Genomic DNA, 24175 nt, shown 5'->3' with positions numbered 1-24175 from the left:
ACTAACACGGCTGCTACTCTGAAACCAGTCAGTTCTTAACTCCCGTGTTCGTAAATCATGTCTTACTAATCTATTACAGTTCTTTGAAGGGGTCAACAAACATGTGGACAAGGGGGATCCAGTGGACATAGTGTACTTAGATTTCCAGAAAGCCTTTGACAAGGTCTCTCACCAAAGGCTCTTACGTAAATTAAGTTGTCATGGGATAAGAGAGAAGATCCTCTCATGCACTGAGAACTGGTTAAAAGACAGGGAACAAAGGGTAGGACTAAATGGTAAATTTTCAGAATGAAGAGGGGTAACTAGTGGTGTTCCCCAAGGGTCAGTCCTAGGTCCAATCCTATTCAACTTATTCATAAATGATCTGGAGAAAGGTGTAAACAGTGAGATGGCAAAGTTTGCAGATAATGCTAAACTGCTCAAGATTGTGAAGACCAAAACAGACTGTGAAGGACTTCAAAAAGATCTCAAAAAACTAAGTGATTGGGCAACAAAATGGCATATGAAATTTAATGTGGATAAATGTAAAGTAATGCACATTGGAAAAAATAACCCCAACTATACATACAATATGATGGGGGCTAATTTAGCTACAACTAATCAGGAGAAAGATCTTGGAGTCATTGTGGATAGTTCTCTGAAGACGTCCACAACAGTGTGCAGCAGCAGTCAAAAAAGCAAACGGGATGTTAGGAATCATTAAAAAAGGGATAGAGAATAAGACGGAGAATATCTTATTGCCCTTATATAAATCCATGGTACACCCACATCTTGAATACAGCGTACAGATGTGGTCTCCTTATCTCAGAAAAGATATACTGGCATTAGAAAAGGTTCAGAGAAGAGCAAGTAAAATGATTAGGGGTTTGGAACGGGTCCCATATGAGGAGAGATCAAAGAGGCTAGGGACTTTTCAGCTTGGAAAAGAGGAGACTAAGCGGGGATATGATAGAGGTATATAAAATCATGAGTGGTGTGGAGAAAGTGAATAAGGAAAGTTACTGATTTGTTCACATAATGTAAGAACTAGAGGCCACCAAATGAAATTAATGGGCAGCAGGTTTAAAACAAATAAAAGGAAGTCAACCTGTGGAACTCCTTGCCTGAGGAGGTTGTCAGGCTAGGACTATAACAGGGTTTAAAAACTAGATAAATTCATGGAGGTTAAGTCCATTAATGGCTATTAGCCAGGATGGATAAGGAATGGTGTCCCTAGCCTCTGTCTGTCACAGGGTGGAGATGGATGGCAGGAGAGAGATCACTTGATCATTGCCTGTTAGGTTCACTCCCTCTGGGGCACTTGGCATTGGCCACTGTCGGTAGACAGGATACTGGGCTGGATGGACCTTTGGTCTAACCCAGTATGGCCATTCTTATGTTCTCTGAGGTTCTATTGTACTTTTGATTGAGAATATGTTTTATAAACCACACATGCTTCATTACCTACCTAAAGTAATATCACTTGACAGTGCACAATTGGCCACATGTATTCTGGTTTGGTGGTGTTTTGTTTGTTTTCCACCTTCCTCTGAAGCATCAGAAATTGGCCACACGAGGAGATGGGATATCAGACAGGGAGGACCAGTGCTCTGAAGTGAAACACAGAACCCGTTCTTGATGGCTGGTTGGTGTGTCTTGCTCATTTGCTCAGTGTCTAACTGATCACCAGGTTTGAGGTCAAGCAGGAATTTTCTTCCAGGTCTGACTGGCAAGGACCTTGGGGGTTTATCACCTTCCTCTGAAGCAGAAGATGTGGTTCGCCTGCTGGGATCATCTGGGCGTGTCTCACCTAGTCAATTCCTTGCCATTGCGTGGGAGTCAGGCTCTGGTGACAGCTTGGTCTCCCTCCTGTTCTCTGCCCATGGCGCATAGCTTGGATTGCTAAAGACTGAAATGTGGTCTAACTAAAGACTTTGGTCTTAATATAGGAGTATCTGGGGTGAAGTTTAATGGCTTGTGATACACAGGAGATCAGATAGATGATCTAATAGCCCTTTCTGGTCTTAAACTCTGTGAACTGTGTTATGCTCTGTGATTTTCCTTATGAATCAAATTAATTTCCCCTCCTAAAATGTTTTCCTGTTTAATTTAAATCCACATTAAAAATACAGGCAGACTGCTATTATATGTATTGCTTTTAGATTTTATTGAAAAGAAAAAATGTCTTGGTGCAGGTATATTGTCTCCTGTGAAGTCATATTTATGCTCTGAAACCTCTACCCTTTTCTCTTCAATTACATGAGTCACACATACTCATAGCAGGCTGAGAAAGGGGCACATTCCTCTGTGCTCTGTTAGTGGAAACCAGTTCATGCAAGTAGATCATTCTTGCTAATGTCCTTATGTGCTAGTTCTAAATTTACTCTATCAATTACATGGGCAAGGAATATACAGAAACCTTCTTAATGAGGCCTAAAAGTTCAAAGCTCACTTTTGACTGTTTTTTAAAGAATATATTCAATCAATGGGGTGAAAAAAGCCAGTGTTTTCTAAGAAACGTACAAGGTGGATCAGATAATATCTTTTATTGGATCAACTTCTGTTGGTGACAGAGACGAGCTCTGCGTAGCTCGGACGCTTGTCTCTCCAACAGAAATTGGTCCAATAAAAGATATTACTTCACCCACACTGTCCCTCCCATATCCCAGGACCAATAAGGCTGTAATGATAATGCAAACAGTGTTTCCTGTGTATTTTATTGCAAACCGAGCCCTTTGTGTGTTGAAAGATGTTTCATGTCTTGCATACCGAAAAAATGTATGGTATAGGATTTCAGACAACAATCAGAAAATATGTGTATGCCAGATGCTTACATTTATTTATTAATGTTCCATTTGGCACCTTGAACTGTGTTATGCTCCATCTTTTTACTGTTTGATGGGAATGAATGCAAAATATTCCTAATCCCCAAATAAACTATGGTATAAAGAATAACTATAGACACTGGTCATGCATTCTGAAATAAACTATATCCTGATTAGCTTTGTAATCACCAGCATTGTTTGTTTAGATAAACATTACCTCCTGCGGCATATTTTAATCAACACTCCCCCCTCCCCCCGACTACATTTTGTATGTGAAGACTTTAATTCATGTGAGCGCAGAGCCAATCTGTGTAAGTAAGGTATTTTGTACTTCTACCTCCCCCTGTCCATTACTGACACTGCAAATATAATCAAATGGGAGCAGAGTGCACCATACTGATCCAGTAAGGATATTGGCAGGAAACACTCAACAGTTAAATCATCACAGATCTTCAGGTTAATAATTAGGTTTTGTGTTTGACTTTGTTTTTAAATTAGGGTCCTGAATGACTTCCAAAAAGTATGGATCTTGGAGCATGCTCACCTCTAGTAGATTTGGGCAACGTTGTGGCAGCATTTTGTACAGCAAAGAGAGTGGTAGGAAAGATCAATCATATTTAGCTTCTTCAGGCAACAATATAGTCACACGGTTTTTAGCACCACCTTTGACCATCGAAGACTCACAAAACTGCCTTTTTGCTCCTAATCTGTCTCCTTGAACAAACCTGCATTTCTGCAAGTCTGATATCTCTTAGATGTCTTGTTGTTAGCTTAAATTTACATTTTGGCCATGTTAACTCCTTAACGTTCCTCTCAGGCCTTCCCCACTCTTGCCCTCTCTGCCACTTTTGACACCACCACCATCCTCCCTGTCACTCAGTCCCATAATCTGGAGGTCAACTTTGACCCTCCTCCCTCTCCTTTGCCCCACACATCCAGAACACAATCAAATAACACTGCTTCTTCCACCATAACATTCCAAAGTCTGACCTTTTCTGTTGGTCCACACTGCTAAAATACTCGTTGAGGCTTTTATCAGTTATGTTTTGATTACTTTAACCTCCTCTTGTCTGCTCTCCCTGACACCAACTTTCCTTACTCTCATATTACCTCTCCCTTCTCCACCACATCAAGTTAAAGTTGCTTCCTCTCACTTTCAAGATTCTTCATGACACCCTCCCATTGCTCCAGTCTATCCATGCTGCCAGCCTTCAACATCCATCTGCCTGATATTTTCACAAACATCTCTACACCTTTATCTGTGATGCCCATAGCTCATGGAATGCCCTCCCTAAGCTAATAGGAAAGACCAACTCCCTCCTTCTCCGCATCTCTTTAGAAGATCCATTTTTTCTGTGACACCTATGAGAAATCAGGGATAATTTTGGAAATACCTTTCTCAAATAGTACATAATGATTTAAATTCCATTTGGGGATAGCTAAAAAAAAATTCAACTTTCCCACTATGATAATTATTAGAGACTTTTGTCCTCTAACACCAAGCAGTCAATAAAGAACAGTCTTTAAATAATTGGGTAACCAAGACTAGAAATGGCATAAAATATAGAAATGTTTGTCTACTATGGTAAAAGCTATTACAGAAAGCCCATACCATTTTTGTCTAAAAAGACTGCTTTAACAGGACTAACAGCACACAGTGGCCTGTGTGATAAAGGTCAACAAGAAAAATGATTATTTTTCCTTTGAAAAAGAGGACATTATATTAGCTGTCTGTATTGTACTTAAATTAAAACAACATCACCTACTGATCAACTGGGACCAGGATTCTTACCTCCACACCTATTTTTCCAACTTATATAAAACAAGGTTAGCACCCTTCCAGGGACAAGCAGACTTATGCATCCCTATGTTTTCCTAAATTCCTCTGTATTCTTAGTGTAGGTTTATGTCTTTTCTGGAAATCCCAATGTGACCCAATATTCCTACCCCAAAAATGTAGAGACTTATTTAAATAAAGTAAGCCAAAGGAGGAAAACAATCTATACATGAAGCTAAACGTTAGTACAATTACATAATTTGTTTTTAAAAGAAAAAAAATAAGAACAAAAGAGCCTTAATTCAGTAATTCTAGGAGGTTCTCCATAATAGGAGTGACGCTCAGTGATCCCGTCTAAGGAAAGGGAGTTCGATCAGCACATTTGGAAAGAGACCGAGAGTTTTCTCCTCTCTGTTGTCACAACTAGATTTCCAAGGACAGTCTCTCAGGCGGAGCATCCAAATGTGAAAAGTTAGATTTTCTGAAAAACTGCAAGTCTTCTGGATTATCAAACAATCAGAATCCTCTTTTAGGGACAAAGAGATGGTGGCAGGGAACTACACCCCTGGCTGAATTAATTTTTTTGTCACTGTCTCACTGAAGCTTTTCCCTTGTTATTGTTATTTCATCACCTCTAGAGAGATATGGTTGTGTACTTTGGTATGGTACTAATAATAATGGCCTAATCCAAGCTAAAAAGTGAGGTGAACATTATTCAGGGGTGTGAAAAATCTACCCCACTGAGTGACAGAGTTAAGCCGACCTAATTCCAGGTGGTGACAGCGCCAGGTTGACTAAAACATTTTTCCATTGACCTAGCTACCAACGATGAGAGAAGTTCTCCCATTGGCATAGGTAGTGTCTATGGTGAAGCGCTGCAATTGTACCACTGTGGCATTTCAAGCATAGACAAGCCCAATGTAAGACCAAATCCTTACAGGCCCAAGGCAAGTCAAATAATGGGAAAATTTGTTCACAAATAATTACTTGCTGAAAAAACTGTCAAAATTGTCAAATAGGATTTGCAACAAATTATGTGTCTGTTAGCTGTATCTAGGCAACATATTGAAAATTAAAATCACATTTTTGCTATTTTAACTCATCTTGGATGATGACGTTTACTACCAGCTTCTGATCTTTCAGGTTGCTTATCTGATGGTCTGAGGATTCAAACCTCTCCTGAAAACATTCCAGTTCTCTTTATTTGTTGGGGCCCCAAGCTTTTAGCTGCAACCTGCTCTGCTAATACAGTTTTCTGAGACTACTTGATCTCACTAATAAACCTCCCCACATTTCTCCACATGGTCAGTGACTTCCTCCTCTGCAAAATGATTGTTCGCAGCTTCAGTGGACATATTGCATGAGTGTGAGGGTGCTCTTTTCCTGAGCCTCGTGGAAGCCATTTGTTCGTTTAAGGTTGTTTGCCCCTGGTTTTCAAAAGCATTTCTGCCTGTTTTAGAATCCTGCTTTATTTTTTCAGTTTATGGCAGTCACCAAAGCTAGCCTATTCTGTGCCATTTTGTTCCCACCCTTATGCACAGTAGCACTGTTGTGAAGAGTGGAGATCTCACAGTCCCTATCCACAGCAGCATGCCAGGCTTCAAACAAACCTACTCCAAAAGTAACATATACTGGAAAAAACCCACCCGCCACTCACAACAAAAACCCTAATAAAGAGACCAACTTGGCCATCCGGTAGCTAAGTCAATGCCACCTATTAAGATATTGCGCCCAATCCTGCATATCTGACTCAGACTAACCTCCCAATGATATCTGAGAAGAGAATAATGACATTTCATCAGTAAAGAGATATAGAGTTTAAGGCCAAGAGGGACCACTAGATCACCTAGTCTGACCTCCTGTTTATCACAAGCCACTAAATCCCACCCAGTTACAGGCACTGCGCCCAATAACCGGGATCAGACTAAAGCAAGGGTAGTCATAAGCAGACCATAGGCCAAATCGAGACTGCCAGATGCTTTTGAACAGACCCCGAAATCTTTTAACTTATTATTATCATTATTATTTCATTATTTTCTCTGGAGTCTGGACCTTGACTATACCTTGACCAAAAAATTTGGACCTTGACAAAAAAATAATTGACTACCTCTGGACTAAAGTATCACAGCCCTCAGGAGACTAAATTATTGTGTGCCACAGGTTGAGAATAGGAGGAACTGAGGTGCACCAATGACCCTCGCCTCTTCAATAGCAGAAAATTGATTTGGTGAGACATAGCCAGATGAACTTAGCAAGTGCAGGTTCAGGCCCATTATGTGTGTCCAAACAGTAGGAAATACTTTTTCTTCACTTGTGAAAAAAACCATCCGCTCTGCTTGAGCCAATGTTTTATCTTAAGAATTCATTTTTGTCAACAGGATGTTCCTGTCATTGTCAAGTCCTCTAATCTTAAAAACTACTTCATGGCAATGAACGAGAATCCAACACAGAACTATCTGTTCTTTGGGGATGCACACAAATGCATGAAATAAGCCAAGTAATTCAGCCTTTGTTTTTATTTTGCACAGGGCAACACCCACACTGGCATTTTAAATCACTTCCCCGTTTCTGAGTGGTAGCCGTGTTATTCTGTATCAGCAAAAACAACGAGAAGTCCTTGTGGCACCTTAGAGACTAACAAATTTATTTGGGCATAAGCTTATTTGTTAGTCTCTAAGGTGCCACAAGGACTCCTTGTTGTTTTTCCCCATTTCTAGTGAACAAAGTAAATAAAGCAACTATATTGGTTGATTTTACATATAGTTCATCTCCCTAGTTTTCTTTTTGTATTACCAGACACACCAGTTACACGCAGACTTCCATTGTGCTTTACTCTTCTATTTCTTTTTAAGGCGAGAATCCACCTGGCACAGATTAGGATGTTATTTCTTTCTAATATGTCAAGAAATTGATAAGGATGCATTGTGCCTGTGAGAGGACGTGACATGTCTTCACTTGATTGATAACATAATTCACTTTATTATAAGGATAATAATAAAATAAAATAATAAAAACAGGGAAACTCATTAGCTTTCTTACACCCACGTGACATCTGTGGATTTACCTACAGTCCAAGCTCTGTGACTTATTGCTTTCGTGTCCAAGCCTGTATCCCTCCCAAGATATTTTAGAAACACAAATGTAATATAAGCCCTATAACATCTACATTATATCTTGATTCAGCAAGGTACTTTGATCTATGCATAACTTTAAGCATGAGTAGTTCTAACAGTGATATCGCTGGGACTGCACATGCGCTTAAATTTATGCATGCGCTCAAGTACATTGCTGAATTGAGGCCTAGGTAAAGAGAGATCTAGTGTCATGAGCGCAGCATTGGATCCAGGAAAGGAAAAAATGTGTCCTCTTGCTTACACTGATGGCTATCTGTGTACTGAGACAAGTCAAAACCTCTCTTCCTTACTCTTTGAAAGAGGGGTAACAATCAGGGTACTAGATTCAGAGTAGCAGCCGTGTTAGTCTGTATTCGCAAAAAGAAAAGGAGTACTTGTGGCACCTTAGAGACTAACCAATTTATTTGCACATAAGCTTTCGTGAGCTACAGCTCACTTCAGGGTATTGTGAGGATTAGTCAATGTCTTTAAAGTACTTTGAACAACCGTGCTAAGTGTCAATAATCATTATTACCTAGCAGTGTCTTTGATGTGTACCTGACAAATTCTAGCTTCAGCCTGGGTTAGATTCTGAGGGGATCCAGCACCAAGCTGGTACACCTCCAGGAATGGGCAGAACTGACTAGGAAAAGGCAAAACAAAGGCATTCCCTAGGCAGCCTCTGCTATCACTGCTTTTGTATAATATGGCACCGAACATATACATTAAAAGATCATTAAGATTGCAGAATCAAGCCCTTAAAAGTTAGAAAATGCCAGAAGCTTGCTTGTGTGTATTCATTGTGACGCAGTCTTTAACAATATAGTCAGATACTATTTTTTCCACAGGACCCTTGTCTTATACAGTGAATGGGAAGTTATTCAATATTTCTTTATATCCTTCTGATTCAATATGTGGCTCTAGATTTTATGTACCACAAACCATACAAATCTGCATCAAATACAGAATTGTTAATTTCTGCCTTGTTGTTCTCTATTGTGCTCTCATAATTGTATCTAAGGGCTTCACAGATATAATTAATTTATCTTCACAACATCTCTGTGAGGTGAGTTGTTACCATCCTCATTTTACAGTTGGGGAACTGAGGCACAGAGACCAAAATTATCAGAAGTGCCCACTAATTTTGTGTGCCCTAGGGCATGATTTCTCAGAGTACTTAGTCATTTTACAGCACTTTATGTGTTCAAACACAGCTCCAGCCAACTTCAGTTGCAATTATGTGCTTTCAGCACTTCTGCAAGTCTGATCCCGGGTGTCTTAAAAACCAGACACCCAGAAAATGAACGTACAACTAGTGGCCAACTGGGAACATTATTGTTTCAGTGACTTGTCAAAAATCACATAAAACACTGTGGCAATGGCAGGGATAGAATCCATTTCTCCAGAGCGGCCTTCAACTTGCAAAATCATAAGACCATCATTTCTTTTCCTGCAATCCCTTCCTGATTCATTATAAACCTAATTTCTGCAACCAACAGGGGCTCTACAGACAACTGCCTTCTGCATTACACAACTCTAATTCATTCCCTGAGCATTGTCATCCTGTGCACTAAATGAGGGAGGGGTCCTATAGAAAAAATAGTAAGTGATCATATAATTAAAGACTGCATAATAATGCATACACACAACGGGGCCAAATTAAGGTTGCACAGGCAACTTTAATTCTGGCATTTCCAAATTTTTCAGTGTTTGACTTTGCAACTTTAATGTTCTTTTAACATAGCAGGGTTTTTTTCTTTTCTTTTTTAGGGGTGGGGAGGTGCAGTTTCCTTATCAAAAACAGAACCCCCTCCCCAGTAAATTACATCATGTGGAACCATATTGACCACTAACTTGGGTCTTCAGCAGAATTCAGACATTGATATCGACACCACCAGCTTCTACAGGTTGAACTAATGGAGTAACTGGAAGCAATAGGCCATTATCTCTTACGTGGCCCAGCCACTAGGGGGATGACACACAAATTGTGCTAGTGGGTTTCACAGATGGTTGTTGATAGTAAAGGAATATAAAGGTCAGGATTCCTCTTCAGTTCCAGGTTCTGGAGGGGAATGTGCTCTGGAATGTGCTTCTTCTTCTCCTGTGCTTCCAGCCTGTTTGTGTTCCCCTCTGCTCCTATCAACCACCCTGACTCCTGCCCCCTCCTCTCCTATCCAGTCTCTTGGCTCCCGCCCTCCATCACTCCTGTCTAACCTCTGCACTAGTTCTTGTGCCCTAGTCCCTGTCCCCCCATGCTTCCTTTCATCTGATCCTCCCCAGCCTCTGGCTCCTGCAGCACTACCATTTGTCCTTCTCTGTATTCCAGTCAAGCTATTTCTTCCTCCTTCTCTAAGCTTCGTGGGCTCCAGCAAGCACTGCATGTACAGGAGAGACAGTCTCTTCGCTTTCAGTTCCTGCACCTGGGTCCACAGCGGTGCCTGGCGATAAAGAGCGCCAATATACACTGCTTATCCCCTACAGCTCCAGAATGGAGCATGCTCAGTATAGACAGAATATTTGGAGAGTTTAGCTGCCAAACACATCTCCACTGAGCACATGTGAATTGAGATATTTTGGAGGCTTATAACTTGTCCAGGTTGGAGCAGCTTCTCATAATAACAGCAAAAGGCATATCCCTGACACTGGGCAAATCCTCCTGCCAAATTTCAAGTCTCTGCTTCACCATGAACTATTTTATATTTTAGCTGAAACTTCTCTTCGCTTTCCTTCCCCCCACCTAATCCTGCAAAAAATCAGCCTGGAGCAGAAATTTAGCATGGGAATTTACAGCCCAAACTGTTAAAGTTTGGCAGAATCATACATAACTGAAAAAGGGTTTTATATTGGAAGTGCTAAGCTACTTTAAATATAGGCAGTGCGGTCAGCTCTGCTTACAGTACAGTGACTCTCTCAGTGGAACCCCTGAGGGAGGACAGTAGTATAGATATTGCTTGCTCTTCCCGTGAATGCTCCCCAGAATAATCTGCACATCTTGTGTCCAGTCAGGGGAATCAAACCCAGAAACTGGAAATAAACCAGTTCAATTTTCCACTTTTCTCTGCAGCTCAGTTTTTATTCTCATTCACCATCATGGTGAATGTCTGAGAATATACATTTTGTTCTACAGAGTCAGAGATGTGAAATGTAAGAACTGAACTGAAGTACTAACGGGGACATTTTGAAGTAAGATATAAATTGTAGCTCTACAGAAAATGACTTCACCACACAGACTACTTCCCTTAATGGCTACCTTTGCAATCGGTGTAATCCACCCCAGTGCACATGTATAGAAAGATGCTAGAATGTGCACAGAAAATACTCATGACACTTATTTACATCCTATTTCACATTAGACTGAAGTTGCCAGCCTACACCCTTGAGCATAAGCAAACTTATCTCTAGCCTTGATCAAGAAACATATGACACAATCTAAACTGTTTAATAAAGTTTCTTGGAAAAGCAAGATCCCAGATATAGAAAGGGGAAAAACACACTTCCAGCTGCAGGCTGGAGTGGAAATGTTTACATTAGCTTCCAGTCCTGAACAGTTTTTACCAAAAGCTTTCGTTTCAATACTAATGTGTCTTGTACAAGTGATATGGGTTAGGAAGTCTTTACTAAAGTTGTGCAGACCATGTGAAGATGAGATTGCAATTCAACTGATCTTGGTTGCAGGGATTAAATATATATTTTATTTTTAAATGTCCAAGCATATATTAAAAAAAGAAGACTGTGCACACATGAACACACCCAAAGTGTTCAGTGTATTCCAAGAGCTCAGAAAACATCTGCAAGCTTGAAGTGCATTCTCAGTACTAATGACATTCATTCCAGTTTCATGTTCAAAGGTCTTCACGCAAATTAATAGTGAAAGTATCAACACCCCAAATTTACAGATTAAAAAGGAAAATGAGTCAGAGGGGACATGCTCAAGGCTGCAGAGGGAGTCAGTGTTGGGTGTGGGATTAGACTTTAGGAGTTTCTGGCTACCGACCTCAGCTCACACAGAAAGACCTCCTTCTCTCTAAGGGCTTGTTTACCTGTGTGTACACAAGTTTTGTGTGCTCAGTTTTAGCAGTCACTTTCAAAAAGAGACCCTCTCACCTTAAGTTGAAGCACAACATACTCATCTAGTATGAAGGAAGATTAAAAAAGAATCTAGGGAGAAATCCTGGCTCCACTGAAGTCAGTGACAGAATCCATAGACTTCAATGGAGCCAGTATATCCATTTAAGATATCACATTGCAGTCTTGGGCATAACTTTTGGGGAAACTTGAACATCAAGCTAAATACTATAGGCCAAGCTTTTCAAAAGTGACTAGTGATATTGGGTGCTTAATTTGGAGGTCCAAATTAAGGCATCTTAAGGAAGTGCAATTTTTAGAAGCTGGGTGCACAACAATTTTTGAAAAATCAGGCCCTGGTAATGACTCTCAAGATGGGCCCTTAAGGGTTGAGGTACCCAAAATCACCTAAAAGTTTTGAAAATATCTGCTTAAATCAATAAGAGCAGCCACCACAGGAAAGGCATTATTAGGTCCTGAGATACAGCAGACAGCCTCTTAAAGATAACTGAGCCATTCTGAAAAAAATATCTGTCAACCATTCCTTTTCATCACCCCAATCACATTTTAATGTAACAAATACAATAATCCACTAGTTGATTTTATAAGAGGTGTCCACTGAAATATACTGAGGAGAAGAAATAATGTTTTATTTCACCAACCACACATTAACCTTACAACAGGCATACTTGAGTGGCTGAAATAAGGAAAACAAAGGCAGATCTAAACACAAAGCTGAACTCTTGGCAAGTTTGGATCTGTCATCCTTTCCAAACCAGTGATAATTAGTGCCTGTGCCTATGCTGTTTCAGAGACTTTGTGTTCAATGTTTGAGCATGTCTGCCTAAAATAGATAACATCAGCCACTGAAATATGACATGAGGTTAATATGAGAGTATGGCTTTGATTAAATGAAACATCATTTTTCTTTCCTTCAGTATATTTTAGGGGATATCCCTTACATTAAACTAATTTATTATTACATACTTATTTGACTTACTCAATATCAAGTACTGTTTCAAGAGAAAAACTTTTCTTAAAAAGATCTACTATAAATATCAGGATTTTACAGCATCATGGGCCACACAAGGCCAAGGATGCCTTGATTTAAAAAAATAATTAAAATCCCAATGCCACAGAAGCTTCCTTGAACCTGAGTGTTAATGCTCACATGCACTTTCCATTTCAAACAAGCCATCATGCATAATGATCCTGGTACCCACACTGAGATTTAAAACAGAGCAGCACAAAACTCATGTGTACTGGATACATTGGTGTATGAAGCTTAGCACTGCAAAGTAAATGCAACAATACCAAGTCTCAGGTAAAGGTAGAGTATGTGCCCTTTCATAATGAAAGGGTTTAGAAATAATTTAATGTTGTGATGTGATAGACATTCTGGGCTAGACCTTTCATTCCAGCCAAACTACTCTTGCCAAAGGACGGAGTTGGAGGGTGAGAAAGTGGCTCAAAGTCACCTTTACGCTCTCTTGATTCTGAAACCAGCGAAGGCCTAGTCAGTCCCCAGGACAAATAAGAGCAGCCTCAAGGTTACTCTAAATTACACCTGACAGCCCACATCCTGAAGGAACTATTCTGGCAATGGGGTGAAAGGATGCCTGCACAAGGAGCTGTGGGCAGGGGTGGCACAGGAGCTGCTATGGAGTCTCTCCAACACCTGAGGATTTCTCCACACCAGGGAGAACTAATGCTCAGGGAACTGGATTCACCAATTTTCTGTCTGCTTAATACTACTGGAGAAGAACACAGCAGCCAGGGCAGGGGGCCATCTTATTTACCTGATGCAAGTAGGCCTAACTCTGCTAACGTAATTACACAATGTAAAATTAACACAAGTTTGGAACCAGGGCCAAAGGGAGTTTTCAAAGGCGGCCTAATTGAGGCCTTGTCACCAAAAACTGCCTTAGTTTAGTAGCAAGAGCATACACACTACAATGGGACTTTTGTCGTGAAAAATGCCCAGTTTGGTGACAAAAAGCTTCCACCCCTTCAAGAGACTTGTCTTTTTCCTTCCCTTTAATGTCAACAAAGAGCCAGTGTAGACACTGCTGATTGTTTTGTCCACAGAACTGGCTTCCACCAGTGTCCCACAATGCCTGCCCTGATTGCTCTGCTCAGTGTTTTGATCTCTGCTGCCCTGCAGGCATGCGCCCCTCCCCTTTCAAAGCTCCAGGAAGTATCTGACAGCTGAGTGTGCTGCTCCGTTTGGGGAGCAAACAAAGAGCAAATCATTGGAATGCTCTTTTCCTGCCCTGCACTAGGAACACAGTAGAAGGCAGACTGCTGCTGCAGGGGGAAGGGGACACACTGCTGTGCTGCTTTGCCATTTCTCAACATGAAGAGCTCACAGAGCTATTCATGATGCTGCTCTTGACAGCTGAGGGGGCTGTGGGAGAATTCGGAGAGAATCCCAAGATGTGCAGTGTTCTTCCCCACAACACTGCACTGTGGGATACATGCCCACTGTGCATTGCTCACCCTGTCGATGATGGCGTCCCCAATGTGGATGTGATCTGTGGACAGAGGGAGCAAGTGTGAACACCCTTTGGCGATTTTTGTTTGGTCGCCTTTTGGGTGTCGACATAAGTTTTGTCAACAAAACTTGGTACTGTAGACAAGCCCTAAGTTAGGCACCAAACTGCCATTGACTTTCAGTGGGGTTGGGCATCCAACTCCCTTCAATCCCTTTGAAAATTCCAGCCACTGTCTTTTTGAGAACAGCTTAACAGGCTGCAGATGAACTGTATGATAAGCACAGGTTGGACAAGTAACATAAGCTACGCTAAATTACAGACTGACCTCAAGTTCTCCCCAGTAAAATCAATTTACAAAAGTATTGTAAAATGGCTAAATTTCATGCATTAGTGTTAAAAGGTTCTCTAAATTGTAGTCATTGCACAAATTTGGAAATTTGCATCTAGATCATTTGAGGATTTCCACATGAATGTTAGAGATGTGTGTGTTTTAATTGTGAGTGTGTCTGGTCAATTTTATGAAGTACAAGTCTGTTCTAAAGCTCCTTGAAGTCAAAGGCTTTGGACCAGGTGCTAAATAAATGGGGTGAGACTCTGGCCCTACTGAAATCAATGAGAATGTTCCCACTGACTTCAGTATGACCAAGATTTCACCCTAAATCTCTTGGTTCTAAAAAATTAAATCACCTTGACTTAAATATTACCAAAAAAAAAATTCTTTTACACACTAATGGATTTTTGACTCAAAGAATAATGTGTTATATAATGAGGTGATGCTTGTAAAAAATACAGAAGTTAGGTAATTGCTGTGGCAGATTGTGACAATTCTATCATCATCAAATTATACTTCTCTCTCTAAATGCTGAAACCATCCATGTAAAAGTAGACATATAATTCCAGTTACTGTAGTATCTAGGTATTGAAACTACTGAATTACTTTAAAAAAAAAAACAATTAGCAAAATGGAGGAAATTTCAGGTAAAATAAGTTAGGAATAAAAAATAATTAAATAAAAACAGGAGCTATAAACTTTTTTAAAAAATTTCTTTGGACTTCAAACAAATGCAAAAGCTTGTTTGCTGAAGCTCTACTATAGACTTGCATAATGACAGGTTTCAGAGTAGCAGCCGTGTTAGTCTGTATTCGCAAAAAGAAAAGGAGGACTTGTGGCACCTTAGAGACTAACACATTTATTTGAGCATAAGCTTTCGTGAGCTACAGCTTCGATGAAGTGAGCTGTAGCTCACGAAAGCTTATGCTCAAATAAATTTGTTAGTCTCTAAGGTGCCACAAGTACTCCTTTTCTTTTTACTATAGACTTGTTTCAAGTGCAAATGTTCTTGCTGATAGTGTGAACAGGCTGTTGTTCCTGACTTTAGGGTTTGTTTTTTTTAAACTTTGTCTCCTAGATCTCATCTCTGAGACCCCCAACTTTTTCATACTCAGTTCCTGACAGTAGCTTTATACTGTATGTAGCGTTCTTTGTTTTTAAACAGCCCATGTTATTTTTTGTGCATGTAGGATACAGTATAGAACAGAAACCAACAGCACATTACAACAGAGGAAGTACCTGTTTGTTCTGGTGCAAATAGTCTGAATCTACATTTGAAAGACTGGAGCAGATAGTTTGAACCTTAGTGCCTCTTATCAAAAGAGCTGCATCTGGCTTTCCCAGATGGTGAACAGGAAATTACAGATACACACTGAACTATAGTATATGTAAAACAAGAGAACAAAGCTTTCCTATTGGCTTCTTGAGCCTCACGCTGTTGCTGAGCAAACATTAATACAAATGCTTGACGTTACCATTGGCTCAAACTATAGCTTCTTTGTTGGGAGACAGACAGGCAACAAATGCAGTTTACTTTTAAGGTTCAACACACCGCACATCATCAACATGTGCAGCACAGTGTCAGTCCCTTTCTGCCCTCTGCAGTAGAAAGAAAACATTAAGAATAGTGCAAGTGATATGAAAAAGTGACTTTCATAAATATTTTATAGTCAAAATGACAAAGTGCAATTTGTTAAAGCCTGGATGTTACTAATGTACACTGTACTAATGTGCCAGCAGTTTATTAAAATATTATTTTTTTAGAAAACTGTACTTTATTACCGAGCACTGGCATTCTGCAGAAATCATCATACAATTTTGCTGGTTACTCCTGCTGAGCCTCCCAAAATATGTTGGACCAGATCATCAACTTTCTGAGAGGAGGAGTGGCATTTGGCCCAGTCGTGGGCTGGACGGGAAGCCCTTAGCGAGCATTACTACAAAGAAGGAGTAGTACAGAAGAACTGAATCTCCACTGTGACTGCACTTCCATTAGTGCTCTGAGATCCACCGGGCAGCCCCATAGATTTTAGGACATCACAGGCTGAGAGAACTATACTCTTTTTGTGGTAAACCTCACTCACCACATGATAATGTATAATGATTTTCCACCAAACATTAGCTGTCACACAGGTTATTTTACATGAGGGCATGATCCCTACACAAAAAGCAACAGCAGCAAGGACATGAACGGAGATGTGCATCTCGGTGTCTAAGTTAACAAGCCCTAGCATTCAATTTATCCTAGTTACCAAAAAAAAAAAAAATATTAAAGAAAAACAAAACCTGCATACAATATCTATTTAAATCATCCCATAATGCCACAAAACCAAATCTTTTGTTCTGAAAAAGAACTTCCCATAAAACTGTCACATTAATTTTGTAAAAAGTTGGGACTTTCCCTAAATCCAACTTTTGCTTAGTACAATACCTACTTGTTTCTTTGGTTTTCACTTAACTACTTGTACCCGACAGCAAGTTCAGCCAATATCTATACAGTATGGGTAGGGGATTTTCTCTGGAATGCATACTGCTTGGGTGTGCCAACAGTTTATGGGTCAAAGTAAACGGATTTCAGATGAATCATAAAAGTTGCCCACAAATCTCCAGTCTAAAACAGCTGTGGAATGAATATGTAACCCTCAAAAAGAAAAGGAGTACTTGTGGCACCTTAGAGACTAACCAATTTATTTGAGCATAAGCTTTCGTGAGCTACAGCTCACTTCATCGGATGCATACTGTGGAAAGTGTAGAAGATCTTTTTATACACACAAAGGTATTTTTTCATGCTTTGTGTGTATAAAAAGATCTTCTACACTTTCCACAGTATGCATCCGATGAAGTGAGCTGTAGCTCACGAAAGCTTATGCTCAAATAAATTGGTTAGTCTCTAAGGTGCCACAAGTACTCCTTTTCTTTTTGCGAATACAGACTAACACGGCTGTTACTCTGAAACCTATGTAACCCTCTTTACTCAACTACATTTTGAGACTTCTGTAATCTAACACTGCTTCCCAGAATGCAACTCATTTACAGTTAAAAGAAAAGGAGGACTTGTGGCACCTTAGAGACTAACACATTTATTTGAGCATAAGCTTTCATGAGCTACAGCTCACTTCATCGGATGCATCACGAAAGCTTATGCTCAAATAAATTTATTAGTCTCTAAGGTGCCAAGTACTCCTTTTCTTTTTGCGGCTACAGACTAACACGGCTGCTACTCTGAAACCTGTAATTTACAGTTGCCTCATTTGGTTCAGAACTGTAAGAGTAATCTGGTTCAAGTAACTTTCCTCTAATCACCATGATAAAAAAAATTGATATAAAAGAGCCTGATTCCTCTCTCATTTATATTTTATAAATTGCTATTAACTAAATTTTACTATTAATTACATTGGCAGTTACCCTGGCATTTGGTGGTTAGACCAGTTTAAAATGAGCATAAATGAGATCAGTCAGGCCCCCAAGCATTTTTCACTCTAATTTGCAAAGCAGCAGGACAATTAACTCCTTAAGTATAATAAAGGCAGACAAAACCCTGGATCCAAGACTAAAGTGTGACACTTAATTGTAAAGTGTTTTACAATTGCATTTTTCCTGGACTACATGCAATGGAAATAACCCACTTACCCATTACCCAGTTTTATTTTATTTCGGTTTCTTTTAATGAACAAAAAGAGCTAAGAAAAAAAATCATACAAACAAAAAAGTAACTACTCCTGGAGCAGTCTAAATGAAAAGGTAAGAACCAGAAAGGGATATCTTATCCCTTATCCACAGGTGGATCAAACCAAAGTCTTCAGTTTAATAATCATACTTTTCATAACTTTTTAAGCAAAAATCCCTATTTATGTCAATGGAGTTTTCTTCTAAAAATTGGATGGTGTGCTTTGGCCTGTATCATGGGCTATATATTGCCACACTTACATTAAGTAGTGCATTACTCCTCTAATAGCCCCATGTTAACCAAGGGGGCTAACTCACAGAGAAAATTACTACTCAATATTACTACCTGAAGAAGAGCTCTGTGTAGCTCAAAAGCTTGTCTCTCTCACCAACAGAAGTTGGTCCAGTAAAAAACAACACTGCACCCACCTTATCTACTCAATATGAGAAAGGGTAGAAGAATCTGAAACACAGAAAACAGAAACAAACAAATGAAGTAAAGAGCCAGGATATTGCTTTGAAATGTTAAAGAACAGGCTTCTTAGAAGATTCATTTTGAGTAAGTATTCACACGAACATCCTTGTCAATAAGTTAGTCGTTTTATTGTGCAACAAGGGAAAAAGCAAGTTTCCTTGTTTACCTCTACCATAGATGCTGTTTATGTACAGATCAACTGCAAGAGGGAAAAAAAACCCAACAACTTAACAATGCTCTGCTTTTCCCTAATGAATCAGATCCCAAATCCTCAGCTAGGGTATTACAACTCAGTCCTCTGTATTTCAATCTTCTCATTATATCACCTACAAAACCTTTCACTAATGCGTTTTACATTGAGGGTTTTCTTCTTTGAAACAAAATACCAAGAAGGCATCAACACAATATGGGTATTAGAGACCCACTGTCCAAAGAAAATAAAAGATTCTTTATTAACACACATACTCATGCACTTTAGCCCTGTACTGGGAAACTTTCCAGTGAGCAGCAATTATGGGAAAATATTACCCAAGGAAAAACACAAACACAGAACAGTACTTTTGAAAGACTGCTGTTGGCATTTTCATTAATCTCTTTGGTACTGCCTTGATCTCATTTTCAGAGTAATGAACGTATCTATCCACCTACCTCAGGGTTTTGCACTTCTGCCCATCAGTGCAGAATCCAAATGCCTTTCACATAAAATAAATTGACAATAACAATGTCCTTAGTAGATTTCATGGAATCCCTGACTCTTCTTAATGGTTTAAGCTGTGCTCGGGATAGATTGGGTTTTTTGCTTTGTTTTTGTTTTTTTAATTTTAGGACTGGGATAGGGAGAGCAGAGGAATGCACCTTATGCTCTGAATGCCATTTTGGTTATGATGAAGCAGTAGGGTCTTAGTCTTACTCCGTTTCTTACAGGTGGGTCTTGTGAACCTGTTGCACTAATTCACCAGCCACCTACAACTCAGGTACTGACTGATCTATAAAGTCTTGCATGGCTTGAGTCATGGCTATGTCATTCCACAGATGCTGCACTGGCTTATCTCTTTTCTTAAATATGTGCTGGACGTATAGCTTAGGGGAAGGGAATCCCCTTTCCTTTTGCTTCTATTTAGATAAGAAGCAAACCTTGTACGTACACATTTTCATTTGTGTCCTGAAACATGTTAGAAAGGGAACGTTATAAAATTAAATTAGAATTTTAATGAATGATACTACTGTTGTTGGCATCTACTGTTCTTTCCCCACCCATGTCATTAATTAGAAATAGCTATGAAATGAAGAGCTATTATTTAAGGTTATTTTTGTGACATTTCTTAATTTTGTATTCCTTACATGATCCCATGTTCAAGAAAATTGTTCCCTGCTGCTGTCTTTTATGACAGACACATTTGTCTTTTGATTACTGCACTGCTATCTATCTGCTCTTCACATGGAGCATTTTAATATAAGTATAGGCTGGAAAAGGACACGTTTCCATATGCAAACTGTTAAACATTAAATCAAGCTCACCTTCACTGTCTGCAACCAGAAAGGAATTTAAATTAAAAAAAAAAAAAAGAAAAGAAAAGAGGAATTATCAGGCCACAGGGCTCTCGTTGCTTTTTTCTCCAACACTGAACTTAGCACCTTCACTTTTGTTATTTGAATGTTTTGTCTCACTTGCTAAGATCTCTGTTGGCTGTAGTATTATAAATGCTAGAAAAGTGTGCTGAAAACTATTGCTTTGCAATCCTTATGTTGAACATGGTGACCCTGTCTATACTCTCCTAACTCTTACAACTGCTTGTGAAAGCCAGTTTGATAAAGCTGTGTTCCTTTTTTAGAGGTGTCATGACTGTGCTAGGGTTTTAAATGTCTGGTTTTGTCACACAGACAGGACATATATGGGGCTGTGTCTGAGCCCCTTGGAATCAGGTTCCCAAAAGTGCAGCCGGCTGTAGTGATAAACACAGCCTGTGCCCATATGCTTCCTGTAACTGAAGGGAGAGGGCAAAACTGACCTGCTGTAGGATACGGTAATATGCTGTGGTGGTAGAGCTCAAGCAATCTCTATGAGTCCTTTCAGGGAGTACAGAAAAATACATGTATTTATACACACTGCTCTGGCTCATAGCACGTTGCCAGTACAGATGTCAGAATCGAAGACTTTGAATATACCTTCCCTATAGGTCAAGTTGACTGGATGGTTCAAACACTAAGGGAAGATCAGGTTCAACTACTTGCTTCACCACAGATCTCCTGTGTGATCTTGGGTAAGTCACACAGTATCTCTGTGCCTCAGTTCCCAGCTGTGAAATGGGGACAATAGCACAGCCGAACCTCACAAGGGAGTTGTGAGGATAAATACATTAAAGATTGTGACGTGCTTCGAGATCTACTGAAAAGCGTTACATAATTATTACTATAAGTCCACTTCACCACACCAAGTGAGGGTCATTCCAAATGGGTTGGTTCTCTTTCAGAGAATAGGTTGGACTTTTGGAATGCATCTGTGCAATCCTATTTTAACCCAGTTCAAGGCTGTGTGGTGGCAACAGGTTTTCTTCTGCTAATTATGGATCACAAGTTAGCAGAGACTATTCTGTTTATTTCTCTGGTCACTAGAATGGGAACTGAATATAAATTATACGTGAAACCAAAGCATATGTCTACACTGCATTATAATTCCAGGTTGTGGGACCTGGGCTTGTGGAATCAGTGTTCCCAGGCCTACGCTTGATCATCCACACTGCATTGTGAACCTCACAGCTATGCTAATGCATCCATACTGCACTATACGGACCTTCTGACTTGGATCTGCGGCTTGAGCTGTGCCCACGCTGCAAAATGACAGGGCTTGGACCTGAGTTTCAGTGGGACTCAGGCACTGACTCATCATGGGGGGAGGGATAGCTCAGTGGTTTGAGCATTAGCCTGTTAAACCCAGGGTTGTGAGTTCAATCCTTGAGGGGGCCATTTAGGGGTCTAGGGCAAAAATTGGGTTTTGGTCCTGGTTTGAGCAGGAGGTTGGACAAGATGACCTTGAGGTCTCTTCCAACCCTGATATTCTATGATTCATCCCCCTAGCAGGGCCCTAGGATCCCATCCTGAGTGCTTCCTGACCCTAGACAGACTGATTTGTGTATGGATTGGAGTGGGGATTGGGCTCAAACCTGAGTCAGAACCCAGGCTTAATGTGTAGTGAAGACATAACCTAAGAAGCCCTCCCCATGTGTACTGGCTCCACCTCCTGCAACATGTTCTATGCGGGTTGATCCCTGGTCCAGCAAAATCCCCAATGAAGTCAATGGGTCTCTGCATGGGTGCAGGGATCCAGAAAGAGACTCAGTCAGATATGTTTCAGAGTAACAGCCGTGTTAGTCTGTATTTGCAAAAAAAAAAAAAAGGAGTACTTGTGGCACCTTAGAGACTAACCAATATGGAGTCATGACATAATTCAGGGTGAAACCACTATCCATAAAGATCTTATATTACAACCTTTCAAAATTAAATGTTTTGTCTTATTCAGTATCTAAAACTAAGTGGGGCTTTCACCCTTTAAAAATATCCTTTTCTCCATTTGCGCTCTTCAAAATTCCATTACCACAATAAGCTAACTTTTTCAAAACACAGTAGGGGCACAACCCACTGATTCATGCCTGTTTCTGATGTGCTAACATTTGCTTAGCATGAACAGTAAATATTAACAAAAATATAAAAAGTTCTCAGAAAGAATTAATTTTTCTTCATTGAAAACATACACTAGTAATGAAGGGATAAATAAAAGGTAATTAAAATGGTCAAATTTAGCAGATATCTTTACATTAGCCTTAGCAGTGGGTAGCAGAACATGCAACTTTAATGAAGATACTGGAGGAATTAAGGCAATCGTATACAAACAAGTGCACGTAGCTGGCAAGGTTCTGTCCTCTGTTAACATATGCTATGTGGGGGAACATAGGGTAGACTTTGGCCCAGGAATATTAGACATTGACTGTCAAGAGTTAAACACACACTGATTCATGCAAATATAGCTATTACATTTTGACATATATTTGGCACTATATAATTTACAGATGTGAAGTCATATCAGTGAATTACAAGAAATCAAATAAGAATTATAGATTTCCTTTCACTACTGTTTCAACCTCAGCAGCTCATCTGGCACTTGGCTTTGGAACCAGAAACTTGGGTGTTGCTCAGTTGTGTGAGCACCACTTGCATGAACAGCGCTTCAGCTGCTCCAATGGCAATTTGAAGAGAAAGGAGAGCAACAATGGAAGACGGTGGGACAAAAGGAGCAAAAGGAAGAGGGAAAAAAAGAGGGAATATGCTCCGGAGAAGGGTGCAGATGAATGTACCATATAAAACAAAGGACAGACATTTTGAGTAGGAGAATTATAAGTCCATTTGTGGGTTTGGTGACTATATAAACCATAGAAGTTTTCCTCTTTATATGTCTGTCACCACAACACTGATGGGAGTAGAGCCCCAGAATTGTCTCCTACTATGCATTCTACTGAACTCTGCCAACAACTAGATGGACTCACAGGCTCAGTGTACTTACATTCTGGAGCTATGCAGAATATAGCATGCAAATAAAACCATGCTCTCCCTATTGTATTCTCCTCCACAGTCCCCTTGCTATGCCAAGACTCTCTCCTCCTCACCTTTGCTTAGGTGTTTCCTACTATGCTTTCTATTGAACTCTACCAAGAACTAGATGGACTCACAGGCTCACTGTACTTATATTCTGGAGCTATGCACTTGACCCACTACTGAGGCAGTTCCTAGAACTTTATTGAGGACTCTCTTCTTCACAGATAACAGCACAACTGGCCTTGCATGCTATACACTATGGGGGATACCCCATATCCTGTGCCAGGCCCAAGTATAGGGACTCGGATCAGAGGAAATCTATGGAGGTTAAGAGGAGGAATCTCTCCCCTAGACTGGTGTTTCTCAACATTTTTGATACCAGAGACAGGCTTGCTGCCTTCCTAAACTATATCAGGGAAATCTCAGGGACCGAGAAGGAAGCTGCCATGGACCGGCACCGGTCCAAGGACCGGTCACTGTGAAACATTTTTCTAGACAACAGAACAGAAGGACAGCCACGCTGTTCCTGCCCCATAAGCTCAGAGCTCTAACAGCCTCTGTACTGCTTGTGGCCTTCCCTGTCTATGAGGGAAGAATAGCCACTGGGTCTGCAGAGCCATAGATCCATCAAACCTGCCCCCAAAATTTCTGCTTGGATGGGCCCTCAGTGACTATGGGCGAGAGGGCAGTATTCTCCCTTAAAAGAGGAATTTTAGTTGGCAATTTTGTATAGAGCTTACTTTTATCATTATTTATTATTTGTATTGTGGTAGCATCTAGAGCCCCATTCATACACTGTTGTACAAACACAGAACAGAAAGATGATCTCTGCTACCACGAAGCTTACATATTAGTAAAAAAA

The 24175-nt window shown here is 40.1% G+C and overlaps 1 protein-coding gene across 1 annotated transcript in view; it reads right to left on the bottom strand.

Annotated features, from left to right (window-relative positions):
* The window catches only part of LOC102932938 (adhesion G-protein coupled receptor V1), a 331043-nt gene that overhangs the window by 70978 nt on the left and 235890 nt on the right, over positions 1–24175 (bottom strand). The window lies entirely within an intron of this gene.

Source organism: Chelonia mydas, chromosome 5 (genome assembly GCF_015237465.2).
Source record: "Chelonia mydas isolate rCheMyd1 chromosome 5, rCheMyd1.pri.v2, whole genome shotgun sequence".
Lineage (NCBI taxonomy): Eukaryota > Metazoa > Chordata > Testudines > Cheloniidae > Chelonia > Chelonia mydas.
This window is presented reverse-complemented; position numbering and strand designations above follow the sequence as displayed.